Genomic DNA, 14,723 nt, shown 5'->3' on the forward strand with positions numbered 1-14,723 from the left:
CGTGAGTAAAACATTTAAACGTGTTAACCCTCTCAAGGCTACCAGCCCAGACGGCATCCCTAGCCGCGTCCTCAGTACATGTGCAGACCAGCTGGCTGGTGTGTTTACAGAGATATTCAATCAATCCTTACCCCAGTCTGCTGTACCCACATGCTTCAAGAGGGCCACCATTGTTCCTGTTCCCAAGAAAGCTAAGGTAACTGAGCTTAACGACTATCACTTCCATCATCATGAAGTGCTTTGAGAGACTAGTCAAGGATCATATCACCTCCACTCTATCTGACACCCTAGACCCACTCCAATTTGCTTACCGCCCCAATAGGTCCACAGACGACGCAATCTCAATCACACTGCACACTGCCGTAACCCATCCGGACAAGAGGAATACCTATGTAAGAATGTTGTTCATCGATTACAGCTCAGCATTTAACACCATAGTACCCTCCAAACTCGTCATTAAGCTCGAGACCCTGGGTCTCGACCCCGCCTTGTGCAACTGGGACCTGGACTTTCTGACGGGCTGCCCCCAGGTGGTGAGGGTAGGAAACAACATCTCCACCCTGCTTATCCTCAACACTGGGGCCCCACAAGGGTGCGTTCTCAGCCCTCTCCTGTACTCCCTGTTCACCCATGACTGTGTGGCCATGCACGCCTTCAACTCAATCATCAAGTTTGCAGACGACACTACAGTGGTAGGCTTGATTACCAACAACGACGAGACTGCCTACAGGGAGGAGGTGAGGGCCCTTGGAGTGTGGTGTCAGGAAAATAACCTCACACTCAATGTTAACAAAACAAAGGAGATGATCGTGGACTTCAGGAAACAGTAGAGGGAGCAGCCCCCTATCCACATCGACGGGACAGTAGTGGAGAAGGTGGAAAGTTTTAAGTTCCTCGGCACACACATCACGGACAAACAGAAATTGTTCACCCACCCAGACAGCATGGTGATGAAGGCGCAGCAGCGCCTCTTCAACCTCAGGAGACTGAGGAAATTTGGCTTGCCACCGAAAACACTCACAAACTTTTACAGATGCACAGTCGAGAGCATCCTGCCGGTCTGTATCACCGCCTGGTAAAGCAACTGCTCCGCCCACAACCATAAGGCTCTCCAGAGGGTAGTGAGGTCTGCACAACGCATCACCGGGGGCAAACTACAGGACCCTCCAGAACACCTACACCACCCAATGTTACAGGAAGCCCAAAAAGATCATCAAGGACATCAACCACCCGAGCCACTTCCTGTTCACCCCGCTATCAAACAGAAGGCGAGGTCAGTACAGGTGCATCAAAGCGGAGACTGAGAGACTGAAAAACAGCTTATATCTCAAGGCTGTTAAACAGCCATCACTAACATTGAGTGGCTGCTTGCCAACATACTGACTCAAATTTCTAGCCACATGAATAATTAAAAATTGATGTAATAAATGTATAACTAGTCACTTTAAACAATGTCACTTTATATAATGTTTACATACCCTACATTACTAATCTCATATGTATATACTGTACTCTATACCATCTACTGCATCTTGCCTGTGCCGCACAGCCATCGCTCATCCATATATTTATATGTACATATTATTTTTCCATCCCTTTACATTTGTGTGTATAAGGTAATTGTTAGATTGCTTGTTAGATATTATTGCATGGTCGGAACTAGAAGCACAAGCATATTGCTACACTCACGTTAACATCTGCTAACCATGTGTATGTGACCAATAAGATTTGATTTGATTTGACATTGGTGTATATTGTGCACATGTACCTGTATAAACCTGTATGCAATGTTTAAGAATATGTATTCACATGTAAAGCATTTACCCAAGTGCACACATTTCTGTTGATTTAACTGCTACTCTAACAAAACAACTAAGATTCCTCATTATTAGTGAAAGATGTTAGTGAAAATTGTCCAAGACCCCAGTCACCCCAGTCATAGATGGTTCTCTCTACTACCGCATGGCAAGCTGTACCGGAGTGCCAAGTCTAGGACAAAAAGGCTTCTCAACAGTTTTTATCCCCAAGCCATAAGACTCCTGAACATGTAATCAAATGGCTACCCAGACTATTTGCATTGATGCCCCCCCCCCCAACCCCTCTTTTTACGCTGCTGCTACTCTCTGTTTATCATATATGTATAGTCACTTTAACTATACATTCATGTACATACTACCTCAATTGGGCCGACCAACCAGTGCTGCCGCACATTGGCTTACCTGGCTATCTGCATTGTGTCCCACCACCCACCAACCCCTCTTTTACGCTACTGCTACTCTCTGTTCATCAAATATGCATAGTCACTTTAACCATATCTACATGTACATACTACCTCAATCAGCCTGACTAACCATTGTCTGTATGTAGCCTCGCTACTTTTATAGCCTCGCTACTGTATATATAGCCTGTCTTTTTACTGTTGTTTTATTTCTTTACTTACATGTTGTTCACCTAATACCTTTTTTGCACTATTGGTTAGAGTCTGTATGGAAGCATTTTACTGTTGTATTCGGCACACGTGACAAATAAACTTTGATTTGATTAACCCCTTACACTCGTGGAAATTGGCCTATATGTATAGGGCCCAATTAAAATGTTTCTAACAGAAGATCTGTACAAAGCATATGCATGACCGTGGTAGCATTTGAAAGAGAAAACTGGAGATTATGGGGAAATGATCTGACCAAAAGTGAGGACACAACAGTTCACCTGACACAAGACTGAATCCAAACATTACACTGTTGATTTCATGTTCATTTTACATTGATTTCATGTGAATTTGTCAATAACAACATCTGAAAATACTCTGAATACATTCAGTAACATAATAAGAATATTTATTGAAGTTTTGGACTAAGTCTAAGATAAGAGAAAATGATTACAAGGGTTTGAATGAGGTCTGGTGTCTCCAAGTGGCCACACACCTCTCCAAACTGCACAGTTTCTAAGTAATTTCACTTTTATGACTCGAAGAGTCACTTTTGAAGATAGCACACTTGTAATTTTTTATTTGGAACACAGTCCTGCGGGACCCACAGTCACACAGTTACTGTTGTTTACGCAATCTAAAAATATTCCATTATAAATCGCAATCTGGGTTACGTGGGCATCATTTGAAAGCTTATTCTATTGCCAACATGACTAGCTAAAATATGATCTTACAGTGTAAGTTTTTCAAAAGCCACTTCAGACAAACATACAGTAATCTTTGTGCATAAAATGGAGTCGAGTGTATTTGAGTGCGTGTTCCGCTGCAAATCTTCTTCACAATAGGACAAACAGGCTCATTCTGTGCAGGACAACCCAGGGTATAACGCATGTCATCCTTGTATCTGTGGATCAAACATGGTGATCATAAACGCTGATACTGTAAATTATTTACAAATATGGAAATGTGAAGTGCACGTTTAAAGTAATGGTTGTGCGGTTTGCTTGTATTATCAAAGCAGTGTATATTATAATCCTCAACATCTCATCTTTCAGAACACATAAATTTCTCTCGATTTACAGCATTTCCCTCACTCGGACAACAACAAATGTGCAAAAGTAGCCCAATTAGTAGGAGGGCTGGGGCATCTTCTTGTTGCCTGCGGGGATCAAGTTTATAATGGCTGTCCGTCAAAACCGATACAGCGGTGAAGGGGAGAACCTGAGCGCTTTTCAATGACAAAATGTGCCAAAATGTGCCATTTTCAGACCACATACAGGATGACAGGTGCAGTGAGTGGGAAGGGTTACGATGCAGTAGGGCAAACAGTGATTTATTAACTGTAGTTTTAAATGTTTCTTTTTCTTATCAGAATAATTAGTCATATTTGCATTCATTAATTATATTTTGCAAATATTCAACGGATGCCATACAGAACAGATGCCTTACATTTCTTTAAATACTTAACCCATCCATCTGTGTATTTACATGGTTATTGCTCAAGGGCATACAACAACACAGTGCAGTAAATGTCATTGGAACATTCACCCTTTTGTCAAACGTTCATCCACTTTAAAGGCAACCTTTCACTTTTCTAAATGTATGTGTGATTTCTCAGCACCGCCTTCGAAGCACAGTTGTGCTAACCTTGCACCCATTGGAAATTCTCCAATCAATTGAGCTAACACAATAGATATTATTAGGGGAAGATGGATTCGCCAGTCACAGCAAGGGGTTGTTTTCCGATTAATGCAGGGGGTGCGTTTGTGGGTGTTGGTTACCGACATCGTTTGATATTATCAACGTATGTATAACCTCCTCTCAATCTCCTACGTGGTGGATACAGTGACTTCAGAAAGTATTCACACCCCTTGACTTTTGTTGTTAAATAATGGGATTAAAATGGATTTAAAAAATGATATCTACACAAAATACTCTATTGTCGGTGGAAGAAAAATAAAAATGATGAAAAATAAAACACTAATATACACTTAGAGTACAAACCATTCAAATATGGAACACCTTCCTAATATTGAGTTTCACTCCCTTTTGCCCTCAGAACAGCCTCAATTCGTCGGGGCATGTACTCTACAAGGTGTAAAGTTGACTGGATGTCCTTTGGGTAGTGGACCATTCTTGATACACATTGGAAACTGTTGAGCGTGAAAAACCCAGCAGCGCTGCAGTTCTTGACGCACTCAAACCAGTGCGCCTGGCACCTACTACTATACCCCGTTCAAAGGCGCCTAAATCCTTTTCAGTCTATGTCATGGAAAGAGCAGGCGTTCCTAATGTTTTTTTCACTCAAGGTGTCTTGATCAGATAAGTAACCCCCTGAGTTGAGTACCTTTAGCAGCGATTACAGCTGTGAGTCTTTATGGGTAAGTCTTTAAGAGCTTTCCACACCTGGATTGTGCAACATTTGCCCATTTTCATAATTCTTCAAGCTCTGTCAAATTGGTTCTTGATCATTGCTATAGATTTTCAAGCAAATTTGAATCCAAAACTAACTTGGCCAGGCAACTCCATTGTAGATTTGTCCTTGTGTTTTAGGATATTGTCCTGCTGAAAGGTGAATTCCTCTCCCAGTGTCTGGTGGAAAGCAAATTGAAAAACTCCCAAGTCCAAGTCCAATTACAAGCATACCCATAACATGATGCAGCCACCACTATGCTTGGAAATATGGAGAGTGGTACTCAGTAATGTGTTGTATTCAGGGATTGCACAAAGTGCTTGAGGTGCTTAAAGTACTTGAATTTGGCACTCTGAAATTCAAGTGCTGGACTCCTTGAAAATGGCATTTTCTGAAGTTGGTACTTAAAGTGCTTGAATTAAAATGAGAGGAGAACAGAAAAGGATCAAATGTGTCAATATAGAAAATATTAGACAAATGTATTTGTCTTGTGAATTAATTTCCAGGCAGACTACTGAGTTTTATTTCCTCGTGTATTTCGCGCTCTGGTTGCCAGGCGAGCTCCCTCATTCCACCCACACTGCCACTCAGCCAGGCAGAAACAGAACTGACTGATTAGGAGGTGCCAAACATCACATCAATAGCTAAATGTTTATGAATGGGTTTTGCCAGAGGCAACCACCAATGTAGTGGAGGGTAAACGCCGTTTACACTCCTTTTTATTTGTGAAATAGCGTTTACTCACCTTTTTATTTAGTTGAATTAGCTTTTACCCACTTATTATTGCGTTCCCAGTGTTAGTCAGAAGGCTTCTTGATCTGAGTTCTAATCTCGCCTACCTCTGCGAACGAGTGGAATCATGAATCAAATCAAAGTTTATTTGTCACGTGAGCCGAATACAACAGGTGTAGACCTTACAGTGAAATGCTTACTTACAGGCAATATTGCAACAAAGGTATTTGGTGAACAATAGGTAAGTAAAGAAATAAAACAACAGTAAAAAGACAGGCTATATACAGTTGCGAGGCTATAAAATAGTGAGGCTACATACAGACACCGGTTAGTCAGGCATATTGAGTTAGTATGTACATGTAGATATGGTTAAAATGACTATGCATATATGATGAACAGAGAGTAGCAGTAGCGTAAAAGGGGGGTTGGGGGGGGGGCACACAATGCAAATAGTCCGGGTAGCCATTTGATTACCTGTTCAGGAGTCGTATGGCTTGGGGATAAAAACTGTTGAGAAGCATTTTTGTCCTAGACTTGGCACTCCGGTACAGCTTGCCATGCGGTAGTAGAGAGAACAGTCTATGACTGGGGTGGCTGGCGGCTGACAATATTTATGGCCTTCCTCTGACACAGCCTGCTGTAGAGGTCCTGGATGGCAGGCAGCTTACCCCCAGTGATGCACTGGGCCATACGCACCTCCATCTGTAGTGCCTTGCGGTCAGAGGCCGAGCAATTGCCGTACCAGGCAGTGATGCAACCAGTCAGGAGGATGCTCTCGATGTTGCAGCTGTAGAACCTTTTGAGGATCTCTGGACCCATGCCAAATATTTGTTTCCTGAGGGGGAATAAGCTTTGTCGTGCCCTCTTCATGACTGTCTTGGTGTGTTTGGACCATTCTAGTTTGTTGTTGATGTGGACACCAAGGAACTTGAAGCTCTCAACCTGCTCCACTACAGCCCCGTCGATGTTAATGGAGGCGTGCTCTGTCTTTTTTTTTCCTGTAGTCCACAATCATCTCCTTTGTCTTGATTATGTTGAGGTATTCTGGCACCACCCGGCCAGGTCTCTGACCTCCTCCCTGTAGGCTGTCTCGTCGTTGTCGGTGATCAGGCCTACCACTGTTGTGTCGTCTGCGAACTTAATGATGGTGTTGGTGTCGTGCCTGGTCATGCAGTCGTGGGTGAACAGGGAGTACAGGAGGGGACTGAGCACACACCCCTGGGAAGCTCCAATGATTCATGTATGCTCGTTATGTTCACCTGCTTCCCCAGATTTGCCTTGTTAGCAGCCTATTCATTTACCACTCTGTGCAATCTCGCCCACGACATAGGCCGAGAGGTGAAACAAACTACCTCAGCCCAGACCTACAGTGGCAAGTGGCAGAGACACCGCTGACAGTGTGAATTTTTTAAACATCCCTCGACTCCTGACGTTTTTTTATAAATTAATTTTTATTTAACCTTCATTTAGTGAGACAATTCAGTTTTTTTAAAAACAGTTCTTATTTACGATGACGGCCTACCGGGGAACAATGGGCTAACCATCTTGTTCAGGGGCAGAATGACACATTTTTACCTTGTCAGCTCTGGGATTTGATCCAGCAACCTTTCGGTTACCTCCCCAACGCTCTAACCTGCCTGACTTTCGGAGAATGAGTATAGCCAGGTTATAATCTAGCAAATACTTCTTCTGATATGTCTTGATTTCTTGTACTTTTTAAAAAATGTTCTTGTATTGCTTGATATTGCTGCACTGTTGGAGCTAGAAACATAAGCATTTCGCTGAACCTGTGATAACATCTGCAAAACTGTGTACACGGCCGAAAAAACGTTGATTTGATTTTGATTTGAGGGCTTGAAATGGGTAGAAGATATATTGACAGGATTTGCTATAGCATATTTATTTACATACTTTCTCTTTCAATATCCAACAGACTTTCAATTGCAACTCTCGCCTCTTCTTTTACTCTCGCCTCTCTCTCGCTACATTTTCTTGTTGCTCTTGGAATTCACCTGTTATTTAGGCCAGAGGTGCGTTCAACAAGGAAAATCGTTTCTGGAACGTTAGCTGATATATTTCATCTTGTGTTAGCCGTGAACATTCGCTAATGTTAGCTAGCAGTCTGAGAAGGTAGTGTGTGGCACATGTTAGTTTCTGTTTCAGGGTGAAACTGCCACTTCAAGTAAGAATGTGGCCATGTAGGCTTTCTATGTGGTAGGATTAGCAAAGTAATTTGCAGTTTGATAATTGCAGCTAAGATTTACTTTTTGGTCCACCAGCCACTGTTACCAGACACTCAGATTTCTTACCAATCCAAATGTAATTTTTTGCTAGAATTACACCAAAAAAAAACCCACAAAAAACAGATGTACAGTTGAAGTTGGAAGTTTACATACACCTTAGCCAAATACATTTAAACTCTGTTTTTCACAATTCCTGACAATTAATGCCAGTAAAAATGCCCTGTCTTAGGTCAGTTAGGATCACCACTTAATTTTAAGAATGTGAAATGTCAGAATAATAGTAGAGAGAGTGATTTATTTCAGCTTCTATTTCTTTCATCACATTCCCAGTGGGTCAGAAGTTTACATACACTCAATTAGTATTTGGTAGCATTGCCTTTAAATTGTTTAACTTGGGTCAAACGTTTCAGGTAGCCTTCCACAAGCTTCCCACAATAAGTTGGGTGAATTTTGGCCCATTCCTCCTGACAGAGCTGGTGTAACTGAGTCAGGTTTGTAGGCCTCCTTGCTCGCACATGCTTTTTAAATTCTGCCCACAAATGTTCTATAGGATTGAGGTCAGGGCTTTGTGATGGCCACTCCAATACCTTGACTTTGTTGTCCTTAAGTCATTTTGCCACAACTTTGGAAGTATTCTTGGGTTCATTGTCCATTTGGAAGACCCATGTGGGACCAAGCTTTAACTTCCTGACTGATGTCTTGAGATGTTGCTTCAATATGTCCACCTAATTTTCCCGCCTCATGATGCCATCTATTTTGTGAAGTGCACCAGTCCCTCCTGCAGCAAAGCACCCCCACAACATGATGCTGCCACCCCATGCTTCACGGTTGGGATGGTGTTCTTTGGCTTGCAAGCCTCCCCCTTTTCCTCCAAACATAACGATGGCCATTATGGCCAAACAGTCATATTTTTGTTTCATCAGACCAGAGGACATTTCTCCTAAAAGTACGATCTTTGTCCCCATGTGCAGTTGCAAACCATAGTCTGGCTTTTTATGGCAGTTTTGGAGCAGTGGGCTCTTCCTTGCTGAGCGGCCTTTCAGGTTATGTCGATATAGGACTAATTTTACTGTGGATATAGATACTTTTGTACCGGTTTCCTCCAGCATCTTCACAAGGTCCTTTGCTGTTGTTCTGGGATTGATTTGCACTTTTCACACCAAAGTACGTTCATCTCTAGGAGACAGAACGCGTCTCCTTCCTGAGCGGTATGACGGCTGTGTGGTCCCATGGTGTTTATACTTTCGCTCTATTGTTTGTACAGATGAACGTGGTACCTTCAGGCGTTTAGAAATTGCTCCCAAGGATGAACCAGACTTGTGGAGGTCTACAATGTTTTTCTCTGAGGTCTTGGCTGATTTCTTTCGATTTTCCCAATATGTCACGCAAAGAGGCACTGAGTTTGAAGGTAAGGCCTTGAAATACATCCACAGGTACACCTCCAAATAAATGATGAAATGATGTCTAATAGCATATCAGAAGTTTCTTCTGAAGTGTCTTTCCTATATCTGAGAGACATAAGAAAGATCAGGAACATGTTTATTTGTTACATGTTGTTAACCCCTTATTTTTGGGACTAAACAGTTTCCATTCATTTTTTTCAACTTGTACTGGAGAACCTTCAGAGAACCTTCAGACGAGCGTTGTGAGGCATGTGGGCGTGCTAGAGCAAACCAACGTATTTGTGAGATTCAGCAAAATAAGAAACGTCCTCACTGTCGACTGCGTTTTATTTTCAGCAAACTTAACGTGTGTAAATATTTGTATGAACGTAACAAGATTCAACAACTGAGACATAAACTGAACAAGTTCCACAGACATGTGACTAACAGAAATGGAATAATGTGTCCCTGAACAAACGGGGGGGTCAAAATCAAAAGTGACATTCAGTATTTGGTGTGGCCACCAGCTGCATTAAGTACTGCAGTGCATCTCTTCTTCATGGACTGCACCAGATTTGCCAGTTCTTGCTGTGAGATGTTACTCCACTCTTCCACCAAGGCATCTGCAAGTTCCCGGACATCTCTGGGGGGAATGTCCCTAGCCTTCACCCTCCGATCCAACAGGTCCCAGACGTGCTCAATGGGATTGTGATCCGGGCTCTTCACTGGCCATGGCAGAACACTGACATTCCTGATTTGCAGGAAATCACACACAGAACGAGTAGTATGGCTGGTGGCATTGCATTGTCATGCTGGAGGGTCATGTCAGTATGAGCCTGCAGGAAGGGTACCACATGAGGGAGGAGGATGTCTTCCCTGTAACTCAGTCTGATGATGCTGTGACACACCGCCCTAGGCTATGACGGACCCTCCACCTCCAAATCGATCCCGCTCCAGAGTACAGGCCTCAGTGTAACGCTCATTCCTTCGACGATAAACGTGAATCCGACCATCACCCGTGGTGAGACAAAACCACAACACGTCAGTGAAGAGTTCTTTTTCCTGTCATTCCTGTCTGGTCCAGCAACGGTGGGTTTGTGCCCATAGGCAACGTTGTTGCCGGTGATGTCTGGTTAGGACCTGCCCTACAACAGGCTTACAAGCCAGCCTCTCTCAGCCTATTGCAGACAGTATGAGCACTGATGGAGGGATTGTGCATTCCTGGTGTAACTCGGGCAGTTGTTGTTGCCATCCTGTACCTGTCCCTCAGGTGTGATGTTTGGATGTACCGATCCTGTGTAGGTGTTGTTACACGTGGTCTGCCACTGTTGGGACGATCAGCTGTCCATCCTGTCTCCCTGTATCGCTGTCTTAGGCGTCTCACAGTACGGACATTGCAATTTATTGCCCTGGCCACATCTGCAGTCCTCATTCCTCCTTGCAGCATGTCTAAGGCATGTTCTCGCAGATGAGCAGGGACCCTGGGTATCTTTCTTTTTGTGTTTTTCAGTCAGTAGAAAGGCCTCTTTAGTGTCCTAAGTTTTCATAACTGTGACCTTAGTTGCCTACTGTCTGTAAGCTGTTAGTGCCTTAACGACTGTTCAACAGGTGCATGTTCATGAATTGTTTATGGTTCATTGAACAAGCGTGGGAAACCCTTTACAATGAAGATCTGTGAAGTTATTTGGATTTTTACTAATTATTTTTGAAAGACAGGGTCCTGAAAAAGGGGTGTTTCTATTATTAGTGTGCAGATGATGAATCATCATCTCAGTGCAACAGCATGGGGACACGGACAAACGTTATAGTGTCTTTGTCTGTTTGCCCACATTCACACTGACTGGTGTCCTATAGTCCAAACTGTTTGGACGCTACAGACAAAAGTTGGCAGATCGGCTGTACTGACTTCAGACGAGTCCCAAGATTCTAGTGGGAGCCTAGAGCAAAACGGACGATTTTGTGACTAGCCCGATTCTCGGGATGTCTCATGGTCTGACAAACACCGCTCTAGCTCTGTCACCTTTCACCACACATGCAGAAATGCGACATCGGTGGATTTAGACGCATCCCTTGTAAAAAAATAAAAATAAAAACCCAGATGTCTCTAGCTTAAACTGAGATTTTTATGGGGATTTATTTTGTAATGCTAATTAGATTTCCGCCGGGGTGCAGACATCGACTCTTGGGGTTTTTAGTAACATGTTTGCCACCAACGGAATCCTTGTTGATCGCACATGTTGAAGTCCATACACTTTTTACGATCCCATAGCCTGGTCATTGTAATATCTACATTTGAATTTATTTTCAATATAGGAAACTGAGGATGAGAAATGCTGTATATTCTCAGCCAAGTTGTGTGGGAAGGAGAAAGAAACATGGAAGCGTCCAAAACCTGAACTCAAAGTTAAGTCTGTAAATACCCCTCTCTCTCACTGCACACCAAGACCCAGGACAAGCCCAACCATAAAATCCTACATCAGTGAGTCTTATCAATGTCTGCACCTGACGACTCCCCTGAAAACCCCCTCCACCTCAACACCTCTTTTTTTGCGCAAAGCCCAGATTAAAGGAGAGGGAGAGTGACACAAAGCCACTTATGTGGCGGCCTACTCTGATTAATCATCCTCTCGGCGCAACAGCATGGGGACACGGACAAACGCTATAGTGTCATTGTCTGTTTGCCCACATTCACACTGACTGGTGTCCTTAGTTTGGAGACAATAAATGTTTTGCGTTTTCGGGTGGTGTTTGTTCAGAATCTTCCATCAGTCGTCAATGAGAGGGATAGTTCTCAGTTTATACAGTCCTTCACCGCAGTTACAGTACTTAGTTCTTCGCCTGTTGCCACATTGATACGTTGCCCCATCTTCGTTCTCCCTGCCCTTTCCTTCGTTGTTGCGGTTTGTGTGCTGCGGTTCCTCTTAGTGCAGCAGTTGGGTTTTTGGAGAAGTCGTGGGCTCAAGATGAGTCACATGATGAGTGTGTGTATGGCGCAATCCTCGGTCCTCCTCGAAAACAACAATGATTCCTCACTCTCAATGGTCATTGGCACACACACACACACACACACACACACACACACACACACACACACACACACACACACACACACACACAGACAGGCATTATCTACCCCAACGGACTACTGGATCTGACAAGGGTGTCGAGAAGGAGATTGTGGCCGTGACATCATCCACTGTGAATTCAACACCCTTCATTAGGGCTCTATTAAGGGTATAATTAGCTAACCCCCAAAGCTGGCCATTACAGCTGCTATTTCTCTCTCTTTGTCTTTCTCTCTCCCACTCTCCACTCTTTCTTTTTCTCCCCCTCTCTCTCCCCCTTCTGCCTTTATACACTGAGGCTCTAAGGGTGTCTGTGGTCTCATTCTTTTGACTTTACCACATAGTCTTGCATCAGATTTTCGGAAACATTGCTTTGTGTTTGGAACTACAGCCAGGACTGACACCAGACGGAATTCTTTGACTTTAGCTGGTGTGTGTGTGTGTGTGTGTGTCCTGTATCTTTATATTGGATCCGAGGGGGAATTCTGAGTACTGGTTCCGACTAAAGGAGAAGGCACTGGTGTGTTATCATTGCAAAGGTGCTTACACTACTTATACTGACTTGTCCCATTGCCTGTATTCCCACGCTTTTATTTGCCCTGGTGCTGTACCCTTTCGGAGAGTAAGCCCTGTGCGTGACTGAGGCGCATTTGATGCCAGAACGAGTGGTTCTAATTTGCAGCCTCAACGTGCCCTTCGACGGTAAATACTGAGTAAGAGCTCAGGAATCTTAAAGGTCTAATGCAGCAGTTTTTATCTCATTATCAAATTATTACTGGGTAACAATTAAGTACCTTTTGTGATTGTTTTAATAAAAATGGTCTTAAAGAAACAAAAATAGTTTCTTAGCAAAGAGCAATTTCTGCCTAGGAGGGGTCTCAGTGGGGGGGGGAAAACAAAGAATGTGCTGTTATTGGCAGAGTTTTGGAACTACCTTTCTTTCTTTTTAATCTATATCAGTCTTTTCAGCTCTTACACTAAAAGGGCATTATCATCATTTTCACAATTTCACAGTATTATTCCAACCTCGTAGCGTGGAAATACATATAAAACACAGAAAAATCACATTTTTTCCACTGGGCCTTTTAGAGCTATGAAATAATTGCAGGTTACTCCTGTAATGCTCAGTGTGTTGTTCTCTCAATCTCTGTTTTTCTGTCTCTCCATGGTCCTCTGAAACAGACTTTTCTATTTACATACTGCTCAGCTGAACGGAGACAGAAGTGCCAAGCAAAGGCATCAACTGTCCATCTAAAAGCTGGCTTGGACAGATGTATCAGTAACGTTGAGGAAAAACCTGGTTCTGATTTTGTTCCCGCTCTGGAGAACAAAAAACGTTCAAACAACCAAGGAGGGTGAATTTAAGGACTGTGTACAGGGGCAGAGATTTGGGTTTATTTATTGGTCGCGTGAATGTTCAGAGACAATTGTAATACTTCTGGAGATAGTGAACCTCTGTCTATGTTTTGCAGCTCCTCCCACATGGCTCCTTTCCAGTTGATTCCTCACTGAAATAAATTGATGAGGTATACTCTTACTTTTCAAGTATGTGTAGTTAGGCAGTTTCTGTAAGTGTTAAATCCTCGAGGGAAACTGAATGATCAACAGCAGTCGCGCACCAGTCTATTTTCTCTCTTATCTATCAGGAACAGTCAGAGTGAATTTTGTCCTTTTATAAATCCTTATAACACAAGTATTGCTTCACTAACTTCTCTTTCATGGCGTCTGTCATCCATCTATTGTCTATCATAATTTCAATAGCTGCTTTTTGAGGTGTCACGTAAATTCAGCTGCAATATGCAAGGCGATATCCATCACGTAATCATAGTTCTGTTCAGACACATGACATTCACTTTAGTGTCATGTGAAACCTGGAAGATAGCTATAGCTGTCATGGTGCTTTGGTCTAAGCGAAGACATCTCTGTAGACTACAGTGTCATGGCATTTAGTTTGAGAGCAAGTAGCCCCAAAAGAAGTGCAATTCTGCCATCACTAATGCAGCAAACGACAAAAACCTTGAAAAGGCCATTCAATGCTGCCACGCAGATAAACAATTATCTCGCTGTTTAAGAGGGTTAAATTATAGGTTGGACTGCATTTCAAGCTGGAAATAAATGTCAGGATAACAGCCCTCGCAAACAGAAGTCAAAGAAAAAATGGGCAGTGGGGAGGGTGTGGGGGATTGAGTACATTGTGACTGATTTTTAAAACGGGTTTGAACACATTTACCAAGTTGTCATGGAAAGGCGCACATCTTCAATTGGTAACATAAACTCTCCATTGCAACATCTCATCAGGGAGCCGTAAAATGTTCAACCTCAAATGAGCTCTTTTGAACAGTAACGAGCTTATTCCTAATAGCAAGACAATGAAAAAGAAACATTAAAGTAAGTGAACCCCAGAAAGGTGAGAATTTCTCCTGAACTTGCAGTCACCTCTGAATTAAAGCATAGAGTATG

At 42.9% G+C, this 14,723-nt stretch overlaps 1 protein-coding gene across 2 annotated transcripts in view; it reads left to right on the forward strand.

Annotated features, from left to right (window-relative positions):
• babam2 (BRISC and BRCA1 A complex member 2) overlaps positions 1-14,723 on the forward strand; it is a 193,674-nt gene that overhangs the window by 79,474 nt on the left and 99,477 nt on the right. The window lies entirely within an intron of this gene.

This window comes from Oncorhynchus tshawytscha, linkage group LG08 (genome assembly GCF_018296145.1).
Source record: "Oncorhynchus tshawytscha isolate Ot180627B linkage group LG08, Otsh_v2.0, whole genome shotgun sequence".
Lineage (NCBI taxonomy): Eukaryota > Metazoa > Chordata > Actinopteri > Salmoniformes > Salmonidae > Oncorhynchus > Oncorhynchus tshawytscha.